General features: G+C 43.6%; 1 long non-coding RNA gene across 3 annotated transcripts in view; it reads right to left on the reverse strand.

Annotated features, from left to right (window-relative positions):
* Positions 1 to 6,032, reverse strand: part of LOC147028087 (uncharacterized) — a 183,062-nt gene extending 177,030 nt beyond the window's left edge. For all 3 annotated transcript variants that reach the window (XR_015057416.1, XR_015057415.1, XR_015057414.1), the window contains exon 1: positions 5,812 to 6,032. This is a non-coding gene — a long non-coding RNA (uncharacterized LOC147028087). The remainder of the gene's footprint in view (positions 1 to 5,811) is intronic.
* Between the last annotated feature and the right edge of the window lie 8,552 nt (positions 6,033 to 14,584).

A 14,584-nucleotide genomic window follows, 5' to 3' on the forward strand; every position in this document is an offset into this window, starting at 1 on the left:
ACGTTGATGACTCTCTCAAGATTGGATGACAACAGATGGTGGAATTTGAATCTGGATGGCCAACAAGCTTCAACAAGAAACTAACCAAGAAAGTGACCCTGATGACTTCAACCAAAAAGAGCATCAAGCTGGATGGAAGGCCAGCATATGATACCGAATTGATCTACACCCGAGCCATATGTCTCCAACAACACAGGGATATTGATATCAAGGATGTCCTCTCTTATGAACTGTCCCCTGTCCCAGCCTCCTTATTTGATGAGAGCGGTGCGATGCGGGCTCAGTCGAAAGCAATCCTGAAGACGAAACTCCAAGTTGAGCAATCAAGTCGAATCCAAGGTGTTCCAGATGCTGTCATCATCGATGGATGTGCCATGTTATGGACTGTACATTGGCCCACAAATGGTGCAGTTGAGGAGTATGTGATCAACTTCATGGGAACCATCAAATACCACCTGGAATGTTGTGACATATACCTGATTTTCGACAGGTACATCAAAATGAGCATGAAACAAATGACTAGACCCAGTCGCGCAGGTCATCATTCAAGTCGAAAACATCAACTCAACTTATAACACTTCCAGCGCAAAAAGTGGTCCTAAATATAGCCGGCAACAAAGTACAACTGATCGATTTGATCTGTCAGTATCTGATGACCCACATTGTGGAAACCAGACCAAACTGGTGATCACCAGAAAAGATCCTACTCCAGTACAAGTATGGAACAATTCCACTCTCCAGAGACAGTATCTGAAAACACACCATGAAGAAGCAGATGTCATCATCATCCATCACTTAGTTAGAATTGTGTCAGGTGTCAGTGGTGACTCACACATCAAAGTGGTCTGCGACGATATAGATGTCTTTGTCCTGTTGATTCATTTCTACCTCGAGGAAAAGATGACTGTGGATGTCAGCATGGAGAGTCCGTGTGCTGGGAGAGCAAACGTAGACGTTTGCCAAACAGCACTGAAACACAAAATCATCGCCAAATATCTGCCTGCTGTACATGCTCTGACCAGATATGATACTGTGTCGGATTTGTTTGGCATTGGAAAGGCCACAGCGCTGAAGGTACTCATGGGTGGACATCATCCCACCTTAATTGGTCAGCTGGAAGCAGACGAGGAAAAGATGATATCTGAGGCAACTACCTTCATTGCTGCCTGTTATGGTTCCAACGTTGAAGGTGATATGTCCACACACTGGTATCAGTTGTGGAAGTCTAAGCTGGCCAACTCCAAGATTACCGCTCTTCCGAAATTGAAGTCGTTGCCCCCATCGTATGATGCCTTTGTTCAACATGTACATCGCGCTCACCATCAAGTCATTATATAGGCCACTCAGTCAGACCCTCCGAACTAGGATCCCATCAAGTATGGATGGCAAGAAGGTGAGGACGGTGCGACGTTGTGTCCAACCACACTTCCACCTGATGTGTCTGCTGCACCAGTCACCATTTTCCAGCTGATCAAGTGTGGATGCTCCACCAGCCGGCAATGTTCCACCGGGATGTGTGGTTGTGTGGCAGCACAGATGTCATGTTCGATGTTTTGCAGTTGTAATGCTGGATCAGACTGTTGTAACGAACAGACAAGGGCAGGAGCTGCTAATCACGACGATGATGACGAAGATTGCATCCTTGACAAAGTTAATATTTGTTTGCCTAAAAATAAAAGGTAATTTCAAAATCATATACAATATACATGTACATACTTACTTTAAGACATAATAACAAAATCATAGGTAGTAGACACCAAAATTGTGTGTGTAAGTGAATTAGAAGAGAAAATATAGCCCAAAACAGAATTTATCAAAAGTCGGTGGCGACCATTTTGTTTTTCGCCTCTAAAAAAAAATTCCTGAAGGGTGCGAGTCTGGCACCCAGCCGATTCTGATTCAGGATAGCTCAGAGATGATGAATCAACCAAAACTTCAGAATGACGCCACAACATGCCTTTTCACATTTCCGCTGGACTGCTGTGCACCCGGAAACGCCCGTGCAATGTCTGAATTGGACAAATCAACACTTTTGTGGGGGGAGACAGAACTGCTGATACTTTCAAATCTGGAGCTTACATTTTGTAATAATCCTTAGTTTAAGAGATTCTCTCGGTTATTCATGTATGTAAATTAAATAAAGCCATGAACACTAGCATCTCCAGGCTTTTATAAGCACTGCAATATACACAGTGATTTGTAGATATGATGAACAGGCATTCAATAATATGAGGAAAGTGGAAAAAAAAACTTTTTCGTAAAGAAATCGTTGTGGGCTGTTCCAAGTCGAAGCATGGTTGAGAAGGCCAAAAAACATGGCGGCTTCAGACCACAACAAGGTTACCCAGGAAACGCTTTAAGATCCCAGACAGAAAGGTGGCCAAGGATCGCCTGATGAAGCTTATAATTAAATGAGGCCGTTAATTACCTTCAAAAGGAGTGTTTTAATTCACCCAAACACCCAATTTTCACTCTTGCACTTACTTGGAGTTTTCTTAGTATGGATGCAAAGTTTCAGGCTGCTCGGTAATATGGTTTTGGAGTTATGGAAAAACACACTGACGCACGCGCGCACGCACGCACGCACCCTTTTATGAGTATTGATGTAAACCGGGAACCCGGCATTCATGGGTCCCGCGTATTTGCGGTTGACAATTTGCGACATACTCCTACATTCACGGGAAATTGCCCTGCGTATTCTTGGTTTTCACGGCGATTTATTTTTCTTGACCTGCGAGCGTAACACAGTTCAAAAAATATCTTCCAGGAGCCATGCACAAAGCAGCTGGATGTTCGTACTGTACCTGACTGTACATACGCAAAAAACATCTTCCATGAGCTGTGAACATGACCTGCTTCCTCTACGTATATTGTAGCTTTGCGGGATAAACAGTTTCGCGGGATGTCTCACCATTTGCACTTTAAACATACGGTACTGTGCATACTGTATTGTAGCTTTGCAGCATAAACATACGGTACTATTCGTACTGTATTGTAGTTTCGCGGCATAAATATACAGCTCTTTACGTATTGTATTGTAGCTTCACAGCATCAACATACAGTACTATAAGCATACTGTATTGTAGCTTCACCGCATAAACATACAAGACTGTACATACTGTATTGTCACTTCACCGCATAAACATACGGTACTGTGCATACTGTATTGTAGCTTCACTGCATAAACATGCGGTACTGTACGTACTGTATTGTAGCTTCGCAGCATCAACATACGGTATAATACGTCCTGTATTGTAGCTTCGCGGAATCAACATACGGTATAATACGTACTGTATTGTAGCTTCGCGGCATCAACATACGGTATTATGCGTACTGTATTGTAGCTTCACCGCATAAACATACGGTACTGTATGTACTGTATTGTAGCTTCGCGGCAAAAATATATGGCTCTGTACATACTGTATTGTAGCTTCGCAGCATCAACATACGGTATTATACGTACTGTATTGTAGCTTCACGGCATAAACATACAGTACTGTACATACTGTATTGTAGCTTCGCGGCATAAAGATACAGTACTGTACCGACTGTATTGCAGCTTCACGGCATAAATATACAGCTCTGTACGTACTGTATTGTAGCTTCGCAGCATCAACATACGGTATTATACGTACTGTATTGCAGCTTCGCAGCATAAACACACGCTATTATACGTACTGTATTGTAGCTTCGCAGCATAAACATACGGTATTATACGTACTGTATTGTAGCTTCGCAGCATAAACACACGGTTTTATACGCACTGTATTGTAGCTTCGCGGCATTAACATACGGCTCTGTACGTACTGTATTGTAACATCTTGGCATAAACATACAGTATTGTAGCTTTGCAGCATAAACATACGGTTCTGTATGTACTGTATTGTAGCTTCTCGGCATAAAGATACAGTATTGTAGCTTTGCAGCATAAACATACGGTACTGTACCTCCTTTATTGTAGCTTCACAGCATAAATATACAGCTCTGTACATACTGTATTGTAGCTTCGCAGCAACAACATACGGTATTATACGTACTGTATTGTAGCTTCGCAGCATAAACCTATGGTACTGTACGTACAGTATTGTAGCTTTGCAGCATAAACATACGGTACTGTACCTCCTTTATTGTAGCTTCACAGCATAAATATACAGCTCTGTACATACTGTATTGTAGCTTCGCAGCAACAACATACGGTATTATACGTACTGTATTGTAGCTTCGCAGCATAAACATACGGTATTATACGCACTGTATTGTAGCTTCGCGGCATTAACATCCGGCTCTGTACGTACTGTATTGTAGCTTTGCGGCATAAACATACGGTACTGTACATACTGTAGGGTAGCTTCACCGCATAAACACAGTACTGTACATACTGTATTGTCGCTTCACCGCATAAAACATACGGTACTGTTTGTACTGTATTGTAGCTTCGCGGCATAAATATACAGCTCTGTACGTATTGTATTGTAGCTTCGCAGCATCAACATACAGTACTTTACATACTGTATTGTAGCTTCACCACATAAACATACAGTACTGTACATACTGTATTGTCACTTCACCGCATAAACATACGGTACCGTACGTACTGTATTGTAGCTTCACTGCATAAACATGCGGTACTGTATGTACTGTATTGTGGCTTTGCAGCATCAACATACGGTATTATACGTCCTGTATTGTAGCTTCGAGACATCAACATACGGTATTATACGTACTGTATTGTAGCTTTGCAGCATCAACATACGGTATTATGCGTACTGTATTGTAGCTTTGCGGCATAAACATACAGTATTGTACGTACTGTATTGTAGCTTCACCGCATAAACATACGGTACTGTATGTACTGTATTGTAGCTTCGCGGCATAAATATATGGCTCTGTAGTACTGTATTGTAGCTTCGCAGCATCAACATACGGTATTATACGTACTGTATTGTAGCTTCACGGCATAAACATACAGTACTGTACCGACTGTATTGTAGCTTCGAAGCATCAACATATGGTACTCTACGTACTGTAATGTAGCTTCACCGCATAAACATACGGTACTGTATGTACTGTATTGTAGCTTCGCGGCATAAATATATGGCTCCGTACGTACTGTATTGTAGCTTCGCAGCATCAACATACGGTATTATACGTACTGTATTGTAGCTTCGCGGCATAAACATACAGTACTGTACCGACTGTATTCTAGCTTCGCAGCATCAACATATGGTACTCTACGTACTGTAATGTAGCTTCACAGCATAAACATACGGTACTGTACATACTGTATTACAGCTTCACGGCATAAATATACAGCTCTGTACGTACTGTATTGTAGCTTCGCAGCATCAACATACGGTATTATACGCACTGTATTGCAGCTTCGTGGCATTAACATACGGCTCTGTACGTACTGTATTGTAGCTTCTTGGCATAAACATGCGGTACTGTACGTACTGTATTGTAGCTTCTTGGCATAAACATACGGCACTGTATTGTAGCTTTTTGGCATAAACCTACGGGATTGTACGTACAGTATTGTAGCATTGCAGCATAAACATACAGTACTGTACCTACTGTATTGTAGCTTGGCGGCAAAAACATAGTTTCGCGGGATGTCTCACTCATGTAACACGTCAATCCCCACAACGCCATCCCCTGTGAGTTACTTCCAGAATGAAAACACTAACATAGGCCATCAGCCATGGCTCAGAAAGTGCTTGAAAATCAAGGTTCGTTCCACTCATCGGGGGGGGGGGGGGAGGGGTGTAGACAAAACCTTGATAATATGAAAGTATATATCCAAATACATACGTATCCAAAAGTTCTCCACTCAAATAGCTGCAGTTATTTTGTATTTTCATCTTGAAAATCGATGCATTCGCCGCGTTCCTCATTTGAACTCGGATCACGTGTGGGCCACGTGACCCCTCGACAGCCAATAGATCGGCTGACATAGTATGCAGATTACGTCAGACTGTCACGTGACCAGCTAAGTTGTCCAAGGTGGAAGCTTCCTGCAGGGAGGAAATCACCGGCAGCTGATCGGCGATTTTTGATGAATATGGCGTGAGGACGCTCCCCCGTGTATTATTCACCAGGACAATGGAGCGAACGAAGAAGTGAAACGTTTTACGTCTGTAAGATGGGATAAATGGAGAGAAAGTGTCAACAAACGGCTCGTGTTGGACGGTCACGAACGACGTTTCGCCGAGAGTGCCGGTGTAAAGATCCCAAGTTACCCCCGGGGGGATTCAAATCGATTTCATCCGACCCCCTATGATTTCAAATTACAGATTATGATTTCAGATTCGCCGACCTCGGAAGGATGACAGGCTGAGTCAACCCCCCGGTGCATTAATTCAGTGGCCGACGGGCTCAAACTCAGGACCCAAGGATCCCAAGCCACCACCCAAACCACTACTCAGGACTCTAGGATCCCAAGCCACCACCCTAACCACTACTCAGGACCTTAGGATCCCAAGCCACCACCCTAACCACTACTCAGGACCCTAGGATCCCAAGCCACCACCCTAACCACTACTCAGGACCTTAGGATCCCAAGCCACCACCCGAACCACTACTCAGGACCCTAGGATCCCAAGCCACCACCCTAACCACAACTCAGGACCTTAGGATCCCAAGCCACCACCCTAACCACGACTCAGGACCTTAGGATCCCAAGCCACCACCCTAACCACTACTCAGGACCCTAGGATCCCAAGCCACCACCCTAACCACTACTCAGGACCTTAGGATCCCAAGCCACCACCCGAACCACTACTCAGGACCCTAGGATCCCAAGCCACCACCCTAACCACAACTCAGGACCTTAGGATCCCAAGCCACCACCCTAACCACTACTCAGGACCTTAGGATCCCAAGCCACCACCCTAACCACTACTCAGGACCCTAGGATCCCAAGCCACCACCCTAACCACTACTCAGGACCTTAGGATCCGAAGCCACCACCCTAACCACTGAGCCAACACCAGGCTACGCACTCAGCCTGTCATCCTCCCGTGCCGGCACTCTCGGCTAAACGTTGTTCGTGACCGTCGAACACGAGCCATTTGTTGACACTTTCTCTCCATTTATCCCATCTTACAGACGTAAAACGTTTCACTTCTTCGTTCGCTACATTGTCCTGGTGAATAATACACTGGGGAGCGTCCACACTGGACATATTCATCAAAAATCGCCAATCAGCTGCCGGTGATTTCCTCCCTGCAGGAAGCTTCCGCCTTGGACAACCGAGCTGGTCACGTGACAGTCTGACGTAATCTGCATACGATATCAGCCGATCTATTGGCTGTCGAGGCGTTACGTGGCCCACACGTCATCCGAGTTCAAATGAGAGAACGTGGGGAATCCATCAATTTTTGAGATGAAAATACACAATAACTGCAGCTATTTGAGTGAAGAACTTTTGCATACATATGTATTTCGATATATACTATCATATTATCAAGGTTTTGTCTACCTCCCACCCCCCCCCCACATGAGTGGAACGAAATTGCACTATACAGCTTACGGCTGATGGCCTAACAGCATCTATTGGTGTATCCAGTAATTACCAAGTCGCCTCATACAGACATTACACAATGGAAACATTCAGCGCATCTTAGTGTAAATCACCATCTTGCTACAAACAGCACCATCTGAGCTGCTATATTTTGGAAATGCTCAGCATAATCTGCCTGCAGGTAGCAAAGATGTCATGCCCTTCGATTTAAAGAATGGAAACGTTCAGCATATCTATTAGTGTAATTAGCAGCTCACTACATATGGACTAATTACACAATGGCATCGCTCACCACATCTATTATCAGCTGCCGAATACAGCATCACCCATAAAAACCCCCCACAAACAATGCGCAGACTACTCACCACGTCCTGGATCACCATCATTCTCGTTCCGTTGCTCTGACCTGTGTATTGCCTCTCACTCCGTTCATTCTTCAAAAATGGCTCCCAAGGATCGAGGATAACACTCATAAGGATACGCCTCGAAGCGGAGCACTGAAATGGGAGAAAGTGAAGCTCCTGCATGACCATCTCTCTGGTGCAGGTGATGCAAGCATGAGTGCGGCAGGAACAAGCTGCACCTCCAGCGCATTTAAAGTGAGAATGGGGTGGTTCCACCACTTCAAGGCACGATATAATTTGCACAACGTCAAGCTCGTAGGGCAGCGTGCCTCCACAGACCACGACACGGCCAAGGCACACCCTGCAGCACTCGCGAGCCTCATCGAGGATAAGGGGTACCTGCCGGAGTAGGTTTTTAACGCCGTTGAGACTAGCTTGTTTTGGATAAAGATGCCGACCAGAACGTTCATCTCACAGCACGAGAGCAAAGCAGCTGGCTTCAAGGCCGCAAAGGACCGGGTATTCCTTCTCCTTTGCGCAAATGCCGAAGGGGGATTATTATTTTTTTGTACACATTGTCGAGGCAAATATGAGAGCTAACACACAACACACAACATACAACAAGGGGGAGAGGGGAGGGGGGCAGGAGACAAGAGAGGTGGGAGAAGGAAGACAGTTGGGTACAGCGACATTAGGAGATCTGTGGAAGGGAGAGGGATGGGCGGGGAACACGGGGTATACAGGGACTTTCAGGAAGGAAAGCAGGGAATTTGAAGGAGGTGGGGTTGGGGTGGATTAACGGGGGTAGAAAAGATCGTGGTTTTGGATGGAGGAGGATAAGAGGTGGTGGTGAACTTTTTTTTTTTGGAGAGACATGAAGGGCTTGATTAAATGTTACTAATAATTTTTGACATATGATTAGATTTTTCAGGGTTACTCATCATTATTACCACTCGACCCAAACAAATCCAATGTAAATCTGATGAACCAAACCCGCACAGTGTATAATCAGCAGAGGCCTGCAGGCCTAATGTGTTAGGCCCACCCAGAAAATCAAGATAGTGGCTTTATCATTTTGTCCCATGGTTGGATGACAAGTTGTCATGGTGGGAGGAGTCAAACGACCAATGTGGGTGTGGTCCGGAAACTGTCCGACCAATGGGTGCACATTTTAAAAATCGAACCCCAAAAACACAGAGCTCTTGTCGACCTGTGACATGTCGCAGGTTAAGAAACATTACAGTATGGTCCAGCAAGACCAAATATGGTTCCCGTGTATCCCAATTTATTTCTGGTGTTCATTGTGTTCCAGAAGAAAGTCTCACTTTGTGGAAATATCATCACTTTAAATTGCCCTGCCGGGGTCGGAATGGAGTGATATGAAGTAGCACGTACAGTTTACAAGTACAGCTGTGGAGGAACCAAGGTGGGGTTTGAAACAGCAAAGGGCTTACCTTGTGTAACTTTTCTTTGGTTTCTTTATGCAGCTTTCTTTGGCTGGAAGAGCATGGGAGTTAATTTATTTGAAAATCCTCGCCACCTTGGGTAATTGGTTAGGTGAGAGCGGGTGAGAGAGGTGATTGAGTCTTTTTATTTACATGTTAACTGCTATTGACACTGCATGTGGTACATGCTTGGGAGCATTGGTGGTGCATGTTTCTGTCTATGCTATCGCTGATGATTCGCAAACAAGTGATGAAACCAGTGCAGCAGCTGAGGGGGGCATGTAGTATTGGGATTCTCATGTATGTGCAACTTGTGAATGTCTGCAGCTGTGGAGGAACTTGGGTAGGGTTTGAAACAGCAAAGGGCTTACCTTGTGTAGATTTTCTTGCATGCTTTATGCATCTTTATTTGGGTAGAAGAGTAAGGGAGGCAAAATACAGCTTCTACACCCTACCTAGAAGAAGAAAGAAGAAGAAAAATACATCCTACACCCTACCTAGAAGAAGATAAAGACTCAAATCAAGTTTAAATGGGAGTTTGGAACTAGCACCGAGTCCTGCAAGTCACGGATATTTGCCTTCCTCAAAAAGTTCAGAGAAAAAGGCACCGTCAGAAATCTCAACAGTAAAAGTGCTGGAGGACTAACACGTTCAGGACATCCTCAAGATGAAAGGTCTCTGAAGAACATTGACCGAGTTCGTGATTCATTGGGCAGAAGTGATCCAAAGAAATCTTCCAGACGTCAGAGTCAAGAGCTTGGAAATTCACGTGAATCAGTGAGAAGAATTCTCATCCACGATGTGAAACTGAATCCATACAGAATTCAAAATTAACTCAAACTGACTGCAACCCATATGCAGAAAAGTGTGACAAGTGCCGGTAGTTTGTGGAGAAGAATAAAGAAAAGCCGAACTTCCTTGATCAAACGGAAAATATAATACTACATTGGAGTCATCAGAAGGAACCCAAATAAGTGAACAACAAAGATTGAGTTATCAGGATATCAGCCGCTACTTACTCCTCTTCCCTCAAACCCATCCAGGCACAGCCAGGTGAGCCTTACAAAAAAATTCTGCAAGAAAATTCTTACTGTTTTTCTGATTCACTGGATTTGACAATGTCTGTTTTTCTGATAAGGCCAATTTCCTTCTTTATGGGCTTGTCAATTCCAAGTACTGTGTATACTGGGGATCAACACCCCCCCTCCCCCTCCCCCAATCTAGTGCTTGAGTGACCTCTCCACTCAGAAAAATGCACTGCCTGGGTCGTAATCGGTAAACATGGAATCTTTGACCCTTTCTGTTTTGACGACACAGGCAAGACTGACTGTCAATACGACACGTCACATCCAAGTTATTGGGACGGTTTGGCGGGCTCTAGGCAGTCACATGGGGGTTATGAGAGTGGAACAATAGAGGTACATTGACATTGAACATTGACCCACACTTCAAATGATTCACTGAACTGGCTCAACATGCACTTTGGTAACACTCATCAGTCAAAGACTTGCTGTTGAATGGGCTCCACACTCACCAGATCTATCACTGCCAGATTTCTATTTACGGGGCTTTTAATTTAAAATTAAATTTAAATTTAAAAAATTTAAAATTTTAATCTAATTTAAAAAAATTACACCCGTGCGGGAGTGACGGTCATCTCTGCGAGAAAATATATAGCCTCCTGAAGGTAGGGCAGTTTTTGCAAACTTTGAAGTCACGTGACGCGAAAACGAAAGCGAATATCGAAAATCCGGCCCAACCAAATTTAGATATTGTCCCATAGATTCATATTCCACAATCAAATTCAAGATCGCTTGAGAAATGTAGGAGGAGATAGATTTTGAAAATCTTCATTTTCGCAACTTCAAAGGCCTCGTGACCTTGACCTTGACCTTCGGTGACCTTGAAAGTCATACCATTGTGTACGTCCCATCGACCTCTATCAGGATCACTAATGACTAGATCTCCCGCTTCAACTTCATTGTGAACGGACGGACCATCACCTCTCCTCTCAACACCAATATTATTAGGTCATGCTCGAAGAGATGACCTAAAAAGGAAGGCCACAATCAATTGAAGAACTCAAAGCAACAAGCTGTACTATAAGAGAGATGTTTGTCTGCCTGTCTATGTGTGTGTGTTGCAATTTTTCTCAGAGAAAAGGGAAAACGGAACTGATCTTTGTCAAACTTTCAGAGGTTCATCAGTGAATGTCAGGAAGTGTTTTAGGCCCCCACAAAAAAACAAAATAGAAAAAAAAATCTTCAAAATGTCAAAAGGATTAGAACAGCACCTGGCAATGCCAGGTACCCTGGATAGTAATCGATAAAATTTGCTTATTTCCTCCAGCGGAATGTGTCAGAGAGTGATCAACCATTTCGCCTGTCAAATCTAAGTGTGCTTGCAGTGCTGTGGCAAACATTTGGAGCATGTCATTTAAGCACAGTCAGTCCTGTCCTATTTAACGTAATCATCTGTGCCAAAACTTGTGCCATTTTAGTGATGAATGAGGATTTTATATGAAATAGTGTGGGTTCTGTATTTTTGGGACTACCCTGTAGCAAGTTTTCTGCTCTTTAGTGTTATTCCTGGGCACCAAGTTAGACTCCTTGTTACATCAGAGTGTCGTTGTTGTCTGGGCAAAGTACAGCTCCTACTCCATGAAAAGAATCACGCACCCAGGTTGTTCGCATGTCACATGTGAGTGGCCATCTTTGGCTACAAAGGTTATAACAAAGGCTACAAAGGTGATGACAAACGTAGAAAACTTCTGAGCAACTTCCACTTTGATATTTTAAGTTAACGAGCAAGTAGGAAACTAATGCATTGTAAGAAATAAGAAATAATAAGTTTTTTAAATATGCAAATGTAAAATGTTGGAGCGATGTAAGTAGCAAAAGCAGAACTTGGACTCAGCAGATTCATACTCACATACAAGGCACCGGTACAGGTTTACTTGGGCAATAAATACGAGTCATCTTCAACGCATGAGGCCATTAGGCCCATCAAGATGGCGCAATGGTGACCAACCTATGGTTGTTTGTCCGTGTTGAGATGTTGAGTGCCAACCAAAGAAGCAGCATGTACCATTTTAAAAGTCTTTGATATGACTATGCCAGGGTTTGAACAACCGACCTCCCAGACTCAAAGAGTTAGATTCTTGAACTATTTCACCACCCTTTTTCATTCTCTAAGTTTGTATATAGTGCATCTCAAGAACCCTTTTATTTTAGGACCATTTTTGCTTGAATCGACATTTTATTCCTCTATTTGGTTTGGTGTTTTCACATTTACTTAGTTTTGATAATAATTGTGTTTTATTGCTGAAAAATGAAAACATTTGAGATAATGATGCACTTAAAAAAAAAAACAGGGATTGTAATAGTTATGCTAATTTATTAAAGTATGTTTGCATTCACTTAAGTAAAAAAATAATAATAATAAATCGGGTTCAATATTAAGGTAATTTGAAATATTAAGTCAATAGCAACAAAATTGTTTTTCATTGCAGCTGTACAATCTATTCAGAAACGGAATGGCTGGGCTACAGTCTCTCAGTAAACAGAGGAAGTACCAGGTAGGAATAACTTGAGTACTGTGAAGTTAACAGGTGCAATGTTCACGTAAGAATGGAATCCCCAATAAACAACCAAACAAGGTAAGAAGGAATGAGAAGATAGGAATGACACCACAATACAACACCGCGATCCTTTTACGGATTGCCATCATCTTTTGATATTTTTGTCACAGGTGACAATCGTAACAATTGTATGAAGATGTATATGTCGGAGGTGGAGGTAGATTTGTAATGTTCAGGTCAGGTATGGGAGCATGTGCCAGAACAGCGCATCGCTGCGTCCACTTTCCGCCGGTACTCCAGGGCCTCCGTCTGGCCATCCCCCAGGCAGATGCCAGGCCCATCCCCATCTCCTTGAGATGATGGTCAACCTGCTGCAACCATGAGGCACATGGTCGGCCCACTGGCCTCCTCCACTCATGAGACTCCCTCGCTGAGAGAATCTGGTGAGCAGGATCAGCGTCAGGAAAATGAGCCACATGTCCATACAGCCGCAACTGACGCTCACGGAATATGCAGGTAACAAATCTCATCCGAGTCTCTCTCAGCAACCGCTCGTTGGACACAAAATCTGACCAGCGATAGCCAAGGATTCTCCGAAGAGACCTGGTACCAAAGGAATTAAGTCTCCGTCTCAGATCCTTGGTCAGAGTCCAAGTCTCGCACCCATAGAGCAAGACTGGAAGTACCAAGGACCTGAAGACTCGGACTTTCGTCCTCCCGCACAGGTACTGGCAACGCCACACCCCATGATCCAGTGAATCCATGACTCCCCAGGCCCGACCCAGACGTCTATTGACCTCTGACTCGCAGCCAGCAGAGACATGAATATCACTGCCAAGGTAAGTGAATCTCTCCACGACCTCAACATCCTCACCACAAACAGACACAGACAGGAGAGCAGCATCCAAGATGTCACCGAAAGCCTGGATCTTAGTTTTGACCCTTCGATCTTAGTTGGATTTTTGTAATGTTGAGTTGGTGTAATTAGCTCCACCAACAAAGAGGGATGGAGGTAATGTTTTCACCCCTGTTTGTCTGTTTGCCTGTGAGCAAAATATCTCAAAAAAGTTGTGAATGGATTCAGACAAAATTTAGTGCACAGGCTGGATGTGTGACGAGGATGAAATGATTCGATTTTGGTGAAGATCCTTATCCAGATACTAGAATTTTAAAAAATGATTACTCATTCTTGAAAGATGGGGCCAAAAAAAAAAAACGATATCTGGCACAATATCTCAAAGATAGTGGATGACTTCGGATGAAACTTGGTGGACGGGTTGGGTGTTTGACAATGAAGAATTGATCAGATTTTGGTCAAGACATGGATCTGAATCTCAGACTTTTTTTGAAGTGATTTTACACCATTGAGTGATGGGATTAATAACAATACATAGCATGATATCTCAAAAAGTTGTGGATGAGTTATGACAAAACTTGGTGGATGAGTTGGGGAGGTGACAAGAACAAGCCAATTCAATTTTGGTTCAGGTCTGGATCCAGATCCGGCCGAACAATGGGATACAAAATGGAAACTGTTCAGCCTGGCGGAGGTATGTGCTCTACCGTGTGCTGTTGGAGTTGTGTGTTATATTTGTTGGCGGATTGAGATGGAAAAATACGCTTTTGAACTCATTATTTAATTTGTCTGCCAACATGGCAGAATTTTTCTTCACTCTCTCTCTCTTTTCTCTGT

The sequence above is a fragment of the Eptatretus burgeri genome, chromosome 4, assembly GCF_056783735.1.
Source record: "Eptatretus burgeri isolate ZD-2024b chromosome 4, Ebu_testis_v1, whole genome shotgun sequence".
Lineage (NCBI taxonomy): Eukaryota > Metazoa > Chordata > Myxini > Myxiniformes > Myxinidae > Eptatretus > Eptatretus burgeri.